General features: G+C 40.3%; 2 long non-coding RNA genes across 2 annotated transcripts in view; one reads left to right on the forward strand and one right to left on the reverse strand.

The window, feature by feature from the left end:
- Window positions 1–19838, reverse strand: part of LOC309634521 — a 170735-nt gene that overhangs the window by 36628 nt on the left and 114269 nt on the right. The gene's annotated exons all lie outside the window — the stretch shown is intronic.
- The window catches only part of LOC309634529, a 33302-nt gene that overhangs the window by 1623 nt on the left and 11841 nt on the right, over window positions 1–19838 (forward strand). The window contains exon 2 of the long non-coding RNA XR_014248184.1: window positions 1–19838. This exon is cut by the window's right edge and continues 11841 nt beyond it. This is a non-coding gene — a long non-coding RNA (uncharacterized lncRNA).

A 19838-nucleotide genomic window follows, 5' to 3' on the forward strand; every position in this document is an offset into this window, starting at 1 on the left:
GCAGTGTGCTAAGTAATAGCAGTAACAGTAGTGGTCATGGCTACCATTTTTTGAGTACTTTCTACTAGGCACACTGTAAGAAATCAAAAGAGTATTTTTTACCAGTCTCCCCAACCAGCAAGCAGGTAAGCTCAGTGAGGGCAATTTTCACCCTTATATCCTCAATACTTGAGCCTGGTGCCTGGCATGAAGTAGATACTTCATAAATACTTATAGAATGAATAAATGCTTATAAACGGTCCATTTCAAGACTACGAAAGAACTTCTCCAAAGCGCCAGAATGTTCCTTTATAATTATCATGAATCATCAAATCTCTTTCTAGGTTTTCTTTCCCCCTTTCTTTCCTTAAAGGTAGAAACACAGTGCCGCATATGTGCCCAGCAGCTCTGGAAAAGCTCTTGGTTTCAGGAAGCAGAATCAGCAATGCATTCCCTCATGCAAACAAGCAAAGATGCATCACAAAGGTTCTGGAAAATCACCTTGACCTTGAGCACCATTCGAAGAACTAAAACCTGAGCAGTGCTTTGTATTCACCAGGGTCACACACTTAACGGATTCCCACTGCAAAGTTGTTCTGCTACCAGAACAAAAAAAAAAGGAGGTGGGGGGTAGGGTAACAGCAGGTATAGGCAGGCAGGAAGGAAACTGGCCTACAAAATGAGGGGAATTACCTGTAATAAAGGAAATTAAGGATTTTAATGAGCCTGCCAGGAACCACTTGGTAATCACTGTTTAATAAGATGAAAAATAAACAAAGGGGAAAATGATGGATGTTATGGAACAAGAAAATGTTCTCAATAAATTTCTTATCTTCAGTCTTAGTGCATCCTTTGTGGTACTTTTTTCTCTCTCTTCTTTATTCCAAGAAGGTTAGTTTCTATTTTCAGTCTAAAGGAAAAGTTGAGAAGACAGTGACATGATGGCCATCTTGAAGTGTCTGAAGAGCTCTGGTGAGCTGGGGGAACAAGTGGGCAGCAGGCAACCACACCTCATACAAATATAGATCAGAATTTTCTCATAATTAGAGCTGATCAATAATATGGAGCAGTTTTCCTCAAAAAATATAAGATGGAGTTTCACATCCCTGGAGGTGTCTGGACAGAGCTGGGGCCACCATCTGTCAGGGGAAACTTTCATCTGGACAAGTTAGCATTCAAGTGTCCTTTAACTTCTGGGACCAGTCCCCGCAACTCTTTGTGGGATGGGACACAAGAGATTTTCATTTTCCTACTATTTCAGCCCTAATGCAGCACATTTGGTGAATGTTGCCAACCAGCGGCAAGTTTCAGGGGTTTATGGGTCCCAATGTAATCGTTGGGAGAAGCATTCTCAACCAACCCCCAGGTGCTCTCTAGTTCCATCCCATTTGTTCAAGGCAAGCAGAGAAGACAAGAAGTGAGTATCCCGTGGAGACTGTCCTTTCTCACCTCATCTGGGCCTGGGCCTGCTGGGGGATGCACCCAAGGCGGTAGAAATATGCTTCATCTACCGTCCTGTAAAACTTCCAGTGAGCCCTCTGGAACAACTGAGGATTTGGGCAGGCCTAATTTAGACCTACATTGAATCCCTTATCATTGCGTACCTCTTTTTAAATTACATAAAGAAATCTTCTAAACCAATAAGAGAAAGACAGACAACCAAACAGAAAAATAGGCAAAAAGACTTCCCAGAATAGGATAACTAATTGGTTCATAAATACATAAAATGTCCTTAGCCCTTAGTCTTCAAAGAAATACAGATTAAAACTACAACAAGTTATTATTATAATCACCCCAAAATTAAAAAGACTGACAATAGAAAGAGTTTGTAAGAATGTGGAACAACTAGGACTCATATTGTTGGTGTGTTTATTTGTACAATCACATTGGGAAACTGTTTAGCAGTATCTACACATACCCTATGACCCAGAGATTATATTCCTATATATAGAAGGCGTACTTTTGTGCACCCAAAGACCTATACAAGAATCTTCATAGCAGTATTATTTATGATAGACAAAATTAGAATACAACCCAACTATCCATCGACAAGAGAATGAATGATCAAGTTTGGTATGTTCACAAAATGAAGTACTAAACAGCAATGAAATAAACTACAATTACATGCAATATCATGGATGGGTCTCCTAATGTTAAATAAAAGAACATGAACAAAAAAAATAGTATATCCTGCATGATTCTATTTATATAAAGTTCAATCACAGGCAAAGCTAATCTGTGGTTTTAGAATTCAAGACAGCAAGTGCCTTTGGAGTGGCGACAATGATTGGGAACGCACAGGGGAGATTCAGTGGTGCTGGTAGTATTTTATTTCTTGACTCGGGCTGTGGATATAGTCCCTTTGTAAAAATTCATTGAGCTATACAGTTACGATCTGTGCACTCTTCTGCATGTCATACATCAACAAAAGTTTGTTAAAATACATTATTAGAATGAAAAAATCGTATAACCTTTCACTTCTTCAGGTTATTTTTACTTTGCTCAATACTAAATAATTCTAAAATTCAGGTTGACTTAATGCAATCTGAAAGGAGAGGAAATCAAGTCATGGACTGGGAGAAACTGGGGCATTCCAGAACCAAAGTAAAGCCTGGTGTTAGAACTGGAGCAGCATTCCAATAAGAGCCAAGAACTACTTATGGAACCCTGACCCAGAGGACATTAGTGCTTGACTTAAGGCTTAGACGGAGGAAATTTGTTAGTAAGGCTTCCAAGAAATCGTTCGTTTCAGGCAAAATTATTCTCCCCCATACACTCAACTTGCCAATGCACATGTACATACTAAATGCATAAAATCACAGATCTCAGAATCTGTTTATGCATTTGCATTGTACAACTATATAGAACATCTTACTTATTGAAGTTGTTCCTTCTTGTTCAAAGATATTAGGGTTTATTGCCATTTTAAATTTGTTATAGAGCCATCACCTACTGTGCTTAGGACACCAGGGCATGGCATAAAGACAAAGCTTCTACCAGAACTCGATATATCGTTTTGTGAATTAAAGTGAATTGATAAATATTTAGTTTTAAAGTTTCTCCATTCTCTATTTTATAATCATTCCTTTCAATCACAACTTGTTACATGCCCATATAATATGTTTCATTTAGCCCAGTATGTATGGGAAGCTGCCGAATTGGCTTGTCTCTTCTAGGGCCAAAATCAGAAACAATTTTCCTTTGAGTTCTAATTCGGTAACAAAATTTAGAAAGGCTTCTTGGTAAAAAAAAAAAAAACAGCAAAAGACCTGAGAAACACCGAACTGACAGATGAACGAGAACTATGTGTGTTATTCTGGCAGTAAACTACAGCTGCATTTCATATGTATGTGTGTGCGTTTGCATTTAGATATCTATATGCCTATCTATCTATCTCTATTTATCCATCTATCTATATATCTATTATCTATCCATCTATCTATCATGGTTCCTGTATAAATGTCAAATCCCCACCCACCAGAGACTTGATGAAACCTGTATGGGGTTCTCAGGGAAATTTCTGACCCAGGCAGGTCTGAATTTTCCATTTCTTCTCTGACTAGCTCTGCCTCACACTGCTGGGTCCACACCACCTTCACTGGCATGCACGGTTTCTTCTTTGCATACAGAGAATTTTCAGCCTTCCTGGCTATACCTGCTGGAAGATCACATCTTATCTGCACGTTTCAGGAGGTTTGCTTTCCTGGAATATTTACCCTCTGGAGACCACAATGCTCTCTCTTCAATTCTTAACATTTATCCTACCTCCACTCACCAATGCTGAAACTTCTGCTGTTTTATAAAGTAGAATAGGGCTTCTTAACTGGGTATTCCTTATAAAGAGTTTCATAATGTGCAGAAACCATAATTTCTATAATATTTCCTGTTTTAAGCAGTTATCTACCTCTTTTCCTATTTTCCCTCAGAATTTAGCTACCTGGGATTTTGCTGTGTAACTACTGGTAACTTTCATTTAGACCAGACCTCAGGGCACATGCTGTTCCAGTGGTAAAGGCTATTCCTAAGCAAAGGATTAAGACCCTGTACTTTTTGTTCTCCAGCTTTGTTCACCTTCACAACTTAGGGCATTTCTTCCCATTTTTTTCTGGATTTTGAGTTCCTTGAGAATAGTTCTCCACATCTGACTCATCTTAAATATTCATCCAAGCAAACTTTACATGTTTTCTATAAATATCTCTTCAATAAATTTTTAAAAATCATTGCATGAATAAATATTTTAAATATTTGTATGTTTCCCATCTTAAAAATCTTTTTTAAAAAACACTAGACAAGTCATTTTGTACCCCATCTCCTTTCCACTATAACACCCTGGACCTTTGTTAGTTCTGTGTATAAAATAACCCACGTCTTTAAAACTGACCATTTACTAACATGACCAATTCAAGTTTTGGAACCACTTAGAATCATGAAAATTTAACAAAGGGGAAGTAATAGTGGAGTTGTATAGTCAGACTACCCTCCTGCAGGAAACAATTAGAAAAGGTAGGCAAAAAAAAATTTTTTTAAGACTAAGGCACTAAGAATGACCAAAAACGGGCATAGATTGGAGTGGAGTCTAGGCTGGAAGGATGGAAAGATCAGCAGTGAGGTTTGTGAGTTTGCAGCTTTTTGACTGAGGGGACATCGTAATCCATGCATCTTGTGCAGTAGAAAACCACAGCCTTACTAGCTAAAGTGTCAGAGGACAGAGAAGACCAGTGGCAGAGCAGCTGCAAACACAGCAGGAAATCCTAGAAGGGACATAGATCCCAGGGGAGTGAACCCTGACTCCTAAACTATGCACACACAGGGAACCCATGAAAACACAGCTTACATTATATAGCAAAGATTTCAGCGTCTGCCCACTGCAGGGGAGACAGAGTTTGGAGTGTGCCTCCAGGCAAGTTAACTACTGTGAGAACAAGAATCAACACTCTTCAGAGGAATAAAACAGAATCCATACTCTCTACATATTATTATGTCCTAAATTCACTAAAAAAAATCACGAGAAATATGGAAAAAAATTGACTAAAATTGAAGAGCAAAAGTAGTCAAAAAATCACCCCGATTACCCAGATGTTGCAATTAGCAGACAAGATTTTAAAGCAATTACTACAAATATATTCAGGGACTCAAAGAAAGCATTCTTATAATGAATTAACAGGTGGGTAATCTCAGGAGAGAAACAGAAACTGCAAAAAAAATTGCAAATGCCACAAAAATACCTGCACCCAGATGTTTATAACAACTTTATTTATAATTGCCAAAACCTGGAAGTAACCAAGATGCCCTTCAGTAGGTGAATGGATAGATAAACTGTGGTACATCCAGATAATGGAATATTATTTAGTGTTAAAAAGAAATGAGCTGTCAAGCCATGAAAAGACATGGAAGAACCTTAAATGCATGTTACTAAGTGAGAGAAACCAATCTGAAAAGGGCCACATACCTTATGATTCCAACGCTACGACATTCTGGAAAAGGCAAAACTATGGAGACAATAAAAAGATCAGTAGTTGCCAGGGGTTGAAGGAGTGGGAGAAGGAGGGGGTGGAGCACAGAGGATTTTTAGGGCAGTGAAAATACTCTGTAGGATTCTGTAATGATGGATACATATCATTGTATATTTTTCCAAACCCATAGAGTGTACAGCACCAAGAGTGAACCATAATGTGAACTGTGGACTTTGGGTGGTTGTGACGTGTCAGTTGTGACAAACATCCCACTCTGATAATGGGGAGGCTGTGCAGGTGGGAAGGCTTTACAGGCAAAATAGCTAGTTTTATCTTAAATTTGAAGTTGATTTTGTCCTATTAATGTGAAGTCAAAATTATTTTTTAATGTTTTAAATTATTCATTGCACCCCTGACCAAAAATGTATCTATTTCCATAAGTAAGTAAAAAGCACGAAATACATACATACTCTTTGCTTGTGGCATTTTTCATCCACACATAGGTATCTCTATTCAGACTTGTATTTTTCTGGACCAGCCCATCAAGACTTTCCAAGTGCTGCTATACTTCAGTTCTCTTCTACAGGAAGTAGCATTTCCATGCCCCATTATGTAGTACTATTAACATTTTTAGCTCAACAACAGAATATTACATTTTACTATGTTTTCTCCTGCCTAGAGAATAGCTATTCATTTCTTAATAAAATAGTACAGTGTGTTTTCTCCAAGATTATTTAAGACTCAGGTGAGACACGAGAACAATAAAATAAAGAATTGAAAACTCTATTCTCAGGATTTCACTAGCTGAATTAGATAAAATGACTACTTTCTTTAAATCTTTAGCATCATTTTTTTGTAACATGATTTTATGTTTTTTCAGGGGAAGGTACATCATGCATATTGTCATTATGTAAAGGAAAACAGCCAATATACATTGAAGTCAAATTCCCTAAATTACAAAAAGCAAATTAGAAATACCTGTTGATAAAAAAAAGAGAGTGCTCTGAAGTTAAATAAAAATATTAACAATATTCAATTTAATTCAATAAACATTTATTGAGAGGCTACAACGTCCCAGGGTTATATTGTTTTAGTTATTAAAAGATATTTTACAGCTATTGTGTATTCCAATACAATATGATTTTGCATGCACGTCTTTTAAAATGTTTTGCAAACAGACTAATGAAAACACTGGCGAGATTCAAAAGAATATCTGAAGAAGAAAATAGGCAATTGCCTAGTAATATTTCACAAATTAAACACATGAAACTTCACTGCTTCAAAGACCAGCCATAAGCTACAAATTTGATTCACAGAGCTCTTTACCTATCAGCCAGGAGCAGGCAGTAGAATTGGCTTTGATAAACGAGCTGTCAGAATTTTTTGCCATCTTTATTTCATTTTTAATTTTCTTCCTAAATTCTAGGGTCATACTCCTTGTGATTCATATAATTAAACAACAACAACAATAAATCTTAAGAAGAAAGTGAGGAATCAAAGTTGTAGGCATGTTACAAAAGAATAAATCACTACCTAGAGCAGAACAATTAAATGCTGGAGTTAAGCACGAGCCTGATCTAGTGGAAATCTGTTCAGTTAAGCAAGGAAGACTTTGCAGAGTGTGAGAGGTGTACAGTCCGCCCAAAAGGTCATGTGAAGATTGCCTAGGAACATGACGAGTGTCTCTGGGGGGATACATCACCTTTACCCATGAAAGATTCCATCAGGTGGGTGTCCCATCCAGAATAACATTGTTTATCTTATTAGTTAACAAGATGCATCACCTATTGCCAAACCTCAGTATATTCCTTGAGCATTTGAGTCCAAAGGGTAATTTTTATTTTATTTTTTTTACTGACCTTTAGATATCCCACTCTGCGGTAATTCTACTTCTGTATAAGTGACAGCTGGCTGAGCACATAAGAGGAAGAGCCAACTCAGGCTGGAGGCATCAGAGAAGATTTTTGAAGGAAAGTAAATCTAAGATGAAAAGGAAGAAAAGAGCAAGAATTACGTACACCAGGGGAGGAAAGAATATTTCAGACAAAGGGAATTGCATGTACAATATCCTGAAAGTGGGAGAAAGTGTGCTCTATTCGAGATGAAAAAGAAAAATGCAGTGTGCCCAGAGCTCTGAACGGGGAAGTGGAAGAGTGAACAGGTGTAGAACATGCAGGCAGAAGAAGTGCTGGCAAGAGGAACGGAAACAATTGAATTGCCTTCCTCAGGCCAGTGCCCTGACCAGATCTGTATTTTTAAAAGATCACTCTGACTGCAACATTGAGTATGCTATGAAGCGCTCATGACCGGACACAGAACAGCAGTCACAGGGTTATAAAGTAGAAAACTTTCCATAATCTCACTGAGGCATGGTGCTGGCAGGAATTGGGAGTAACAGCAATGGAGATGGAGAAGGATGGAGATATTTACACGTTAGAACACAAGCTTGGTAAGTAGGGGTGTGAAAAGAGAGTGACAGCAGAGCCCATGGTCCGGACAACTGACAAAAAGGAGGTCCATTAGCTGACTACAGGTTTGCAGGGAAGAGAAACAGTTGAGCTTGGGCTTGCTTGAACATGAAACATGTGTGGGACTGTGAAGCAGAGATACCTAGCATCAGTTGGAGCTGGAAGTCAGGAGATGTCATTATGAAAGAAGAAAACTCAAGAGCAGACGGTGTCACCCATCGAGGGAGGGAGCGGGAAGGACAGCCCGAGAAGGAGCCTTGGACCAAGGGACAAAGAATCCATCAAAGAAACTAGCAAAAGTCCAGTGAAGTAAGGAAGGAAGGCCAAGAAGTAAGGAAATTTTGTCAAGTGTCCCCCAAAAGAAGAGGCTTTCAAGAAGGAGAGAGGATGAATAGAGCCAGTTCCTACACACATGTCCAGGGAGCTACACACACCTTCCAGTGTTTCCTCCAAGACGTTGATTCAAATGTTGAACAACAAATGGCCAAAAACAAACCCTGCCCCCAATCTTTCAATCTGTTCATCAATGTCATTTAAGGCTCAATTATGGAAACTTCTAGAAGTCATCACCAATCTTCACTTTTTTATGTGTCCACAAGGTGATCACAGGAATTTGCTAAATTCCCTGAAAAGTTCTAGTCACACAGTATTTTTCTCATTTCTCAGACTGGCCTGAGAATAACACTGCCACCAATCCCAAGACCAGTGGGGCTCATTTGACATGACTTGTTCTCATTAATCCCATCCTGGACCCTAGGGAGCACACTTTCTTTTCTGGTCAACCAGAAACCTGGGCATCATCTCGCTGTGAATGTCACTAGACTCCCCAAACTTGCCCAGCCCACAGTCCTCTAACCCCATCAGCACTGAAGATCAAGTGTACAAGCCAATGCCTGCAGGGGACTCAGGATGTTGCTTCTTTATGGTGCACACGTCGACCAAGACTTGTGCAGGAGGAAGCACGGATTTTAGACCCGAGGTGAGTTGAAATCCTGGACCCTACTTTAAGTGAGACCCAGGGTGAGCTATGGCTCTTTGAAGCATTAGTTTCCTCACTTACTAAGTGGAGAAAAAAGTCTAACTACCAGAGTTACGGCGAGGACTGAGTGACGTCGTGTGCTCAGGGCTTCCCATGTTGCTAGCACGCAACAGGCACTGAAAAAATACAAATTTCCCCCGACCCTGGCACTTCAAAACAAACAGCATGATTCTAGAGGGTAGAGGTAGTTTCTTGCTGGTGCTATCAATCTCATATTCTCGCTACAAAGATCAAACTCATGTATATATACAAAATGCTTTTAGTTGGGAATGACCAGTGATAGAGTCTAGGGTTGAGGAAAGGAAAAGAGCAGACATCTTACTATTAGGAAATATAGGTAGGGTGATGATGGCCCAAACAAGGGACAAAGGACAAGGTTTGATATTTGTATAAATGGAAGCAGAATTCTAGCAGAGAACGTGATGAGTGTAAGAAGAATAGCACATGGGGGGTGTTCACATACAGGTAAACTGGTGATGGGACTGAAATGGTGTTTGTGGGAGAAAAGAGCAGATTGTAAAGGGTCAGAGAAGAGGATGGCTGGGGACTTCCCAAGCATTATCAAGCTACTCAGCACCTCCAGATTCTGAATTACAGAGGTCATACTGATAAAGTTATTGAAAATCTATATCATAGAGTCCAAACGCTGGTAAGGTAAGGACCCTACCACCCAGAATACACATAGAGTTGGATAAATAAGATACAAGCACAAAAATAACAAAATAGTATATGACGAGGGTCACAGGTAGGGTATAGTAGGTGAGGCTTCTGGCATCAGCGAGCTGGCTGTGAGTCTTGCCCCAGTGCAGACCACCTGTGGAAGCTGGCCCTTTAACCAGTTACTTAATGAGTTACTCAACCTCTCTGTGTCTGAAGTCTCCTGTAATTGAGTAAGGATGTTTTAACACATTCCCAGGAGTATAGGAAAGCAGTCAATAAGCGGCAGCTATTCTCATAATTATCAGTGGCTTTGGGTAATTCTCTCATCTGTAAAGCTGGAAGAGTGGACAAAAATGCTAAAGCCTCACTGATCCTAAAAATCCATGAATGATACAAGTGAGAAGAAATCTAATTCAGAGCAGGAGGTGTTCCCACGGGTGGCATTCCAACAAAGACTTCTTGGCAGCCAAGGTCTTGGCGACATGATGTTTGCTCGTAAGCACATTCCTTTGGAGGAGGTGAGTGATACCCAGAAAGAGAGCTGGGAGAGAAGGCTGGGAAGGTATATGGTGGTTAACCGAGAAACACTGCAAATGATACGTAACAGATGTAGAACTTATCCCGTAGGAAACAGGGAGCCACTGAGGATTTTAGACAGGGAAGTAGTACAGTTGACTTGACACTTCAGGATTTCTCTGGCTGTAGTTTGCAGAAAAGATTGATCAGAGATACAGATTCTAAAGAAAACAAGTTAAGAGGCAATTGTATTTTTAGACGCAAAATAATAAAGCTCTGAACTAAGGCAGGGGCAATGGACACAGGAAAGACAGGAGAATACAAGCACCCAAGCCTGAGCAGGGCTGAGAAGCTGCCACATCCAGCGGGCACCGGCCCCCAGCCGGGGTGTCTTCATGTATGGCATCTTCATCTGTGTATTTGGACAAAATTGCATGCGCTTTGATTTGGCTAATGGATGACAAACAACAACAGGTATGCCTTTGCTCCCATCTATTCTTGTCTTAAAATAAACCATGATCCACTAGTCACAGCTGCACTTGCACAAAGAAATAGTAGTCTTCCACTTGCAAAGGAAACAGCTTAGAAGGGAGAAAACAAACAAAATTTTAAGGTCTGAGATTTCATCTGGCATGAGAATGGTTTTTTAAAATGATTTCTTACTCTAAATTGTTTCCTGTCTCATTTGAAAGCATCCCCAGCGGGCTGTGACCTCTCGCACACGGGTGATGGGAGGGCCATGTAATCACACGCAGCCCCTCCTCCTCCCAGACCCCCGTCCTCGTGGCAAAAGCAAACACTGATGCCATTCTAATAGCCGTTAAAGATAAAAATTGAGAAAGAAAAGTGGCATAATTTGTGGAAAAGTTGAAGACAGATGCTTGAAGGTCACGGGTTTCGTAGAGAAAGTCACAGGACACTAGTTTTCAAAGGTCAACAAGAAAAATATAAGATTCTCCCCTTGGCCTTCTCTGGCTCTAGAGTAACAGGATGCTGCAAGCATCAATAAATTTTGGGGACAGTTTTCGATGGAGAATGTAAACCTTAATGTTATCTGATATTTGGGTTGTACAAACTTGCGGAATTGCAGAAAGTCTGACCACAGGCAAGGAATCAGAGCTGCAGATCTAATTGGTACCACACACTTCTATCTATCAGCTATGTTCTTGGTGCAATAGTGAAGAGATGAATTACAATTTGGATTTTTTTTTAATCCTAAAATGAAAGAGGGAGACAGAAGGGAAAGTAGTCAGGTGGGGTTTGGCTGAGAAAAACTGGCTAGAAACACGGGCAGGGATTCCATTCTGGAGATGACCTCTCAAGCAAGGCTGCAGAGGGTGGGCAAAGCTGGCCTCATAGATGGAGCTCCAGGCAAACAGCTCTCCTTGCTCCCTGGTACCTCCTGCCACCATCCTGTTTGTTGTTGATGCCAAGAATCCAGGCTTCCGTGATTGAAAGGAAATTGATACAGACACGGTAACCCAAAGCCCAATGAATACCTTCTCTTTTCTTTTGGAACAGTTCTCACTTTTGTGAAGCTTTCCTAGCCAGGCTCCCACTCACTGATTCTCCTTCCTCTGAACCTTTACATAACTTGATACTTGGCATTTCTTCTGAATTGCTTTTTGGCATCTCATTTGTTGTTTTCTTATTTAGCTTTTTCCTAAAAGAAACCTACTAGATTCAGCCCAACTCCTCCTTTCATATTTGAATGCACTGCTAAGCTATTGGTCTTCTGGCTTCCAGACAGGAGAGAGAAGACCCCCAAGGACAGACGTCTCGTGGCCCACAGAGTCCACTCCATCCTAAAACAGAGAGGATCCTTGGGAAATTAGAAGCTTCGGAACACGCCCATCTGTTCCTGACGGGGGTATAAATGTTGATATTTCTGGAAGACAGCTAGACAAAACATACAAAATCTTTTACAGTGCTCATACTCTTTGACCCAGATACTCCACTTTTAGGAATTTATCCTAAAATGTCATATTGGGTGGTCCCAGTTGAAGGCACCTCACCTCTCCCAACTCCACGTTCACTGAAATTGGTTACAGTGGGAGAGGTAAATGCACTTACACCTCAGAACATCAACAAATGCTACAACTGGGGGTCCCTGACCCTGAGCTCCAGAAAGTATTTTCAGCGTACCACTGGGTGGGCCCAAATGTTTAGCTGAAGTATATTCATTACAGAATACTGTAGATGAAATAAAGAAAACAAAAATGAGACACAACTTAAATGTCCATATAGGCATTAATTAAATGAATTATAGCATGTTTGGATTATGAAATATTATGCAACCTGCAAAATAATATTAAATAAAAACATAGAAATACATGTATATATTTAGTAAAAAATAAAAACAGTTTACACAGCAGTGGGCCATGATAAAATCCCATTTTTGTTGTAAGGGATGAAGGAAGAGAAAAAATCAATGGTACTTTTAACTGGAATGTGGGATGGTGGGATTTATTTTTTGTTTATCAATATGTACCAAGTCTTCTACGATAAACACACATCTCTTTTGTAATATTAAAACATTAAGGATTAACTTTGAAAGCAGACATATAGACACAGATGTAGAGAACGGACATATGGAAAAGGGGGGCATGGGGGGTGGGATGAATTGGGAGATGGGGATTGACATATATACACCACGATATATAAAATAGATAACTAATGAAAACCTACTGTATAGCACAGGGAACTCTACTCAGTGCTCTGTGGTGACCTAAATGGGAAGGAAATCCAAAAAAGACGGGATATATATATATACGTATAGCTGATTCACTTTGCTGTACAGCAGAAATTAACTCAACGTTGTAAAGCAACTATACTCCAATAAAAATTAATTAAAAATAAGACACACACATATATTCCCCATCAGTGCCTATACTTAATTGCATAGTTTTGTTGTCTGACACATTATTTTCTGTAAGGGAGAATTGCAGAAGGAAACACTGGGCTGGGAAGGCCCAGGATAAAGTAGAAGATGTACCAGGACAGCCAACAGGAGTCTCCTCCTGCCTCACAAAGGTCTCCACTGAAATGCGACACTAATCTAAACAGAACTTACACAGAATCTAGGGAATAATCAACAAAACATGAGATCCATAGTCTAATCAAAGTAACCATATTTCTTGATTTTTCCACTTAAAATGTCTTTATGTCACTTACGGCACCATCACAACAAAGTTGAAAATATGCCCTTTCTCCCCTTTTTTCTCCAAGCCTTTTCTTTCTTTCTGGGTGCTTTCTCTGCACCCATATCAGAGAAGTTCCAGCGTTGGGGCTCTCCCCAGGTAAACAGCAAGGGCCACAGAGATTCCTCTGGGGATGGAGGTTGACATCACTATGAAGAGGTCCTCCAGCTCCAAGTGACAAAGAACTGTCCCCAGATGCTGCCCTGACTGATGGATGGCAACCACCTTCTGAACGCTAAGGAAAAGCAGTCCTGTTCCAGAGACTCCACTGCTGTGGAATCACAGAGAAAACTCTGAGAGCGTTTATGCAAGACACTCCTCCTTAAGGTGATGCATTTTTTAAACTTTTTATTTTATATTGGGGTATAGCCGATTAACAATGTTGTGATAGTTTCAGGTGCACAGCAAAGCGACTCAGTCGTACATATACATGTACCCATTCTCCCCCAAACTCCCCTCCCATCCAGGCTGCCACATAACACTGAGCAGAGTTCCCTGTGCTATACAGTAGGCCCTTGTTGGTTACCCATTTTAAATATAGCAGCGCATACATGTCAATCCCAAACTCCCTAACGATTCCTTCCCCCCACTCTTCCCCACCTCGCCGCCACCTCTGGTAACCATAAGTTCGTTCTCTAAGTCCGTGAGTCTGTTTCTGTTTTGTAAATAAGATCATTTGTATCATTCTTTTTAGATGCCACATATAAGGCATATAAGGGATACCGTATGATATTTCTCTCTCTGTCTGACTTACATATATACAATGGAATATTACTCAGCCATTAAAAAGAATGAAATAATGCCATATGCAGTGACACGATGGACCTAGAGACTGTCATACGGAATGAAGTAAGTCAGACAAGGTGATCCATGTAAAACGTGCTTCCAGTTGCCTCAATGCCCCCTGTCTGGCTCTGCGTGGGACCCTGGGCCTTGGCCTCTCTCCGCACCCAGGAAAGTTGCTCCCCTTGGCCACCCACTTCATCTTGTCTAGGCAACTGTCTCCCAAGTGTTTGTGGTGAAAAGCGGACAAAAGAAGAGAGGGTGGTGAGGCTGGACAGAAGGGGCTGATTGTCTTCCACTTCCTTCCAGAACTATCTCCTCCAACGTGGCCCAGAATGAGCGTGAGATGCATGTGGAGTCACCGGAGAGGCTCTGAGCGCCTGCAATTCCTGCCACATGAATCGGCCAGGTGAGGAGCCTGGGCATTGGGATTTATTTAAATTTCCCCAGGTGGTGCTAACGTGCATCCGGAGTTCAGAGAAAGCTCCGCACCCTCTAAAGCGTGTGTTGCTGGAAGGAGATGAGCTTACTGCTTCTACTACAGTTATTTTCCCTGGAAACCAGAGATCAGAGTGTTAGTATTTACTCTGGCCCTGGGGTATTGGGTATTAGCGATGCCCCACAGGGCATCCTGAATTATTCAGAGATCATCTCCGGGCTGTTGAAGGATTTCCAGCCCCTCCTCCCACCATCACCACCAACTTTTCTTTCAAAAGAGACTAGTGAAAGCATCTGTAAATGCTTCAAAGGGGGCAAAGTCTACAGCCAACACATGACGACATGACGGAATTCAAAAGGTCCTGGGAAGAGGCAAAACCACAGATCTGAAGGGGAATTTCTCATGAGGTGAAATCTTAGAGGCATGTGGTGAAATCGTCTGACGTGAACCCTTCAAAAGATTAAAGTGTTCAATCTCCCCTTGGCAGGGTGAGATGAGCTGCCAGAAACCCAGAGAGGGAAAAAAATGTTCTTTGTGATAGAGAAGCTGTTTGATAAATTACCAGATATAATGGGTTCAATTCTTCCATCCTTAGATCAGGAAAATAAAAACCCTAATGCTATTAATGGAACAGTGGCCAAAAGAAGTAATGTAAAAATATGGAGGGAAAGAGACACAGAATGGGAAAAGAATATTCACATGAAATATACTTCTTCTAAAAGCTTTGCAAGACCAATTTTTCCCTCATGGAGGTGGGGTGAGAGGTTAAAGAGACAGCAACTTCGTACTTAGACTAAAAAGCTTTCCATTAACACTGTTCATAAATTTTAATGCTTCAAATGAGGACAAATTAAGGTTATCCAAAAAAAAAAAAAAAAATGGTAACTGTCGTTATTGCTGGTGTAAGTTTTTTGCTATGAAAAGGAGTAATGTCTACTCACCAAGGCTGCCTTTGCTCCACTTTCTACGTTTGATTCTGGGGAAATAAGCAACTGTGATTATAATTACTTCAAGCAATTCCAAGACATTGTTGCCCTGACACATAAAGCAATTTCTATCTTTCCTCCAGGACTCCACTACAGATTCAAATGCTTGTGCTAAGTCTGAATCTGCAGTCTGTCCCATCTACCTGGCCAGGAAATAATCTGCATAGAGACCACCCAATATTACAGTATGTTCTCTGAATCACTCCAGGCCACGTTCATCAAGAAATAGCTTCTGAGGAGTGAAGGGTGGGGAAAATACAAAGTGTCACACAGGGGCAGGGAGAGTGTGGACTTGAGCTTCACATTCTGTTCTAGGCTCAAATTCTTCCTCCCCTAATCTAAAGAGTAATAGTTATGCCTCCTATATTGGAAATATTTGGAAGTTGCCCATAAATTTTGACGATTAATATAACCCACTAACATCCATGATACTAACATTTTTGCAGTTCCTCTGTTGTATAAGGAGGGTGCGGGGGAGGTTCCAGATCTTTTTCTTCTTGTTTTGTGATATTGCACATATATTCATGGCTTAAGTGGCCAAGAACATGGACTTTGGAGTAAAGTTTGGTCCTATCTCTGCCATTTACTTATTGTATGATCTCAGGTAAGTTAGTTAACCTTGTCAAACGTGAGTTTTCTCATCTATAAAGTGGGAATAATAATTAAAATGCTTCAGGAGATCAGAAACTCAGTGTTATCTGTTTCCTTTTACACTTCCTGTGCCTTTAAAAAAGGCTAGAACTATGTGTAGAATGAATGGATAAATTCTGATTAGGATTAGTTTAAGGAAAGGCAGCTAACTTCCTTAACACACTACTCACCCATAGTAATTACTCATTTAACGATGGTTATCATAGTTTAAGAAAGAGAGCCTAAAGACATCTTTATTCTTTGTATGATAGGCATTTTAGTTTCCTGAAAGGAGCTAATTTTACCCAGGGAGCAAATTCAGCAACCTGACCCTGCCTGCCAACTACCAGTTCTGTGGAATTATTACTACATGGTGAGATAGAGCCACAAGTTAAATGAAATAATCCGTGTGTTAACACAGAGCCTCAGTAAGCACTGGCTGTCGTTTTCCTCCACTCTCATCACCATCTTCATCTGAGGCTGGAGCTTGGAGGGTGCATAGAGATTGCTGGGCTTAATTTTCTTCCTTTCACAGATAAAGCAACTTGTCCAGGGTTGCCTAGAACTTCACAATGAGTGACTGACTTGCTCTGGGGCTTCTGGCACTTTCTATTCTACTCAGGCAGGTGTGACTTATGTACTATGTATATATAAGTACATCTGAAGGGTGGCTGTGGGGCAGGTCACAGAGTCATAAGATGTCACAATAAGAAAGAATATTAAACATCACTAATCCGAAACGTTCAGTTTCCACAGATGATAGTGATGTTCAGGGGGCCAAATGATCATTCAAGGTTCCACAGGTACATAAATACTATCATGGTTACCATCTAGTAATCAGCTCTACTTATAAAATTTTCTGAACATAATCACTGCCGAAAGCTTGCAATCTAAAATGGACCAAAAGAGAGAGCACCAAAACATTAGAAAATATATGAAGTTAGAGAGCAGTACATCTAAGTGGGAGGGTACAGCAAAAGCCGCTCCAGAATACATAACTAAATTTCTCTTGCAGTAATCCAGGTAAGAAATGATACGGCCTTAACTGAGCCCATTACACTTGGACTGGAAAGGGATCAATATGCAGAGAAATTAAAGAAGTAGAACCAAGGGGACTGTATTATTCTCCTAGGGCTGTTGTACCTCAAACTGGGTGGCTTAAAAGCCTCATTACGCTCTCACAGTTCTGGAAGCCAGGAGTCCAAAATCAAGGTGTCGGCAGGGCTATGCTCACTCTGAAGGCTCTAGGAGGGGAATCCTTCCTGCTTCTTCCAATTCCTGTGATGGCTGACAACATTTGGCGCTCCTTGGCTTATCGCTGCATCACTCCAATCTCTGCCTTTGTTGCCACATGATATTCTTCCCTCCGCATGTCTCCGTGTCTGTGTTTCCTTAAAACTCTCTGAAGGTGCATCAGTCATTGGATTAGAGCCCACCCTGAACGAATATGACTGCATCTTAATTTAAGTAATTACACCTGCCATGACCTTATTTCCAAATAAGACCACATTCTGAAGTTCCAGGTAGATGTGAATTTGGGGAGAGGGATATGATTCAATCCAGTACAAAGATTTATTGACTGACTAACTGGATGTGGAAAGTGGAAAAGAGTCTGGATTGACTCCTACATTTTGGTTTGAGAAATTGGCTGGATGGTAGAGGACATGAGAATTGATGATAATTCTATCAAATTGGTTTATTTTGAGCTGGAAGTGACCATGGACCTCCGATAGTCAGTGAGACGCAAGGCTAGGGAAGGGCTCTGGGATTCAGATTACCTTGGACCAGTGAGAGCATATGTGTTCCCAAGATCTGGGGAAAGCAGGAAAGTGTGGCTCGTATCAGGACCCCATTTCTATTCCAGAGATCTTGATTCACAGTCATTTGAATGATTGAGAATCTTGTCTTTCTTCTAGCTTTGAACAAAACGTATAAAAATGGAAAAAAAAAAAAAAAACACATAAAAAGCTGCCTTGACGTGGCGTTATCCCCAGCCTTCAGCTTTGATGAGCAGCCAGTAGCCCCCTGTGACTCCTCATTCCTCTTCTCCTACCCAAAGCCCATTCTCACAGCAGAGCCTGGACCACACAATGTGTTCAAGTATGATAAGCACACCTACATCCACAGTGAAGTTTTAGCAAAAAGACAAGTTGTACAACCTAGACCCTAAGTAGTTCAAGCAGCTAAGGTGAATGTTTGCACAGAGGAAACACTGAAAACACATGAAAGATTGAAAAGGCTATTTTGGAAGGTGGAAAGCAGATAGAAGAGTGATAACCAATTTAGCAGAGTAGCTAAAACAGAGGACTGAACGCCTGGGGAGAGGGAAACCATCAGTAAACAAGCTACGAGTAAGGCAGAAATGCAAGTTTCAGGAAATGCAGACCCCAGGAAAGGGAAAGAGGAAGTGAGGCACAAGGCTGGAAACAGTCTGCTTAACTGGAAACCTGTGTAAGTGTTGCCTTGACCCCAGATCTTCTCTCCAACCCTGTTCTAGGCAACTTCTTCTCCCTTTCCCTCCCCCTCTCCAACAGGTGACAAGACATGTACTCTCTGGAGAATTTAGAGGTCTCCTAGACTCAAGATACTAGATACAGTAGAAGGTTGAGAAGTGAAACAAAGGGCTGCAAGGGGAATTGAGTGAAAGTCATTGTACTGGATGGTGAGACTCCCAATCCCATCCCTCCTTAGAATACCCAGCACCAGCATCCAGGTTCACACTAGTAGTCTGAAGAGCAGAGGCTTCTTCTTCAGAGAAAGTGCCTAGCTCTAGAGAAATTCCTAAGGATAATGGCATTTGGCCATCCACAGCCCAATACTATCTAATCACCCTATAGTGAGGATCACTAGATAATAACCTCAACCCAGTACACATAGCTTCTAATACACTTTTTATAGGTTTGCTCCTGAATATGATAGATAACTAAAGACCACCAGAGAATAGAGGAAATCTTCTATAAAAAACAAAGAATAAAAACAACAACAACAAAATTTGGAGAAAGATTAGGCAGGGAGTAGAAGAAACTTTTTTCATAATATAATTAATATCCTCAGAGAGATAAAAGAATCTTTTACATGCCTGAAATAAAAATAGCCTGCTTTAGGAAAGGAACATTGTAGGAATAAGAAAGAGCTCTTAGGAACTAAAATGATCATATGGATTTCAAAACTCAATTAAATGTTTGTAAGGTAAGTTGAAGCAGTTTCCTGCAAAGTAAAACTAAAAGAAAAAGTGATAGGAAATAGGATTTAAAAAGATGAAACAATTAGATGATCAAACAGAGAGGTCCAATAACCACATAATAGGAGATCCAAAAGAGAGACTGGAAAAAGTGTTGGGAAAGAAATTAGCAAAGAAATAATACAAGAAAATTTCTCAGAATGGAAGGATAAGGATTTTCAGATTTAAAAAATCTATCAAGTGCCTAGAGCAAATAATTTACAAATTTAAAAATAAACCTACATTAGGCCACCAAGGATTAAAAAAACACCTCTAAAGGCTTCTGGAGATTATAATAACAACAATAAAAAAAGAAAAACAGAGAAATCATGAATCAAAATAACATTATATTTCTCAAGAGTAACACTGGAAGCATGTAGACAATGGAACAATTTCTTCAAATCCTGAAGAAAAAATATTTTAAAGTTGGAAATTTCAGTTTAGCTAAACTATCAATCAAGGACA

This window comes from Balaenoptera borealis (genome assembly GCF_965194805.1).
Source record: "Balaenoptera borealis genome assembly, chromosome: 9".
Taxonomy (NCBI): Eukaryota; Metazoa; Chordata; class Mammalia; order Artiodactyla; family Balaenopteridae; genus Balaenoptera; species Balaenoptera borealis.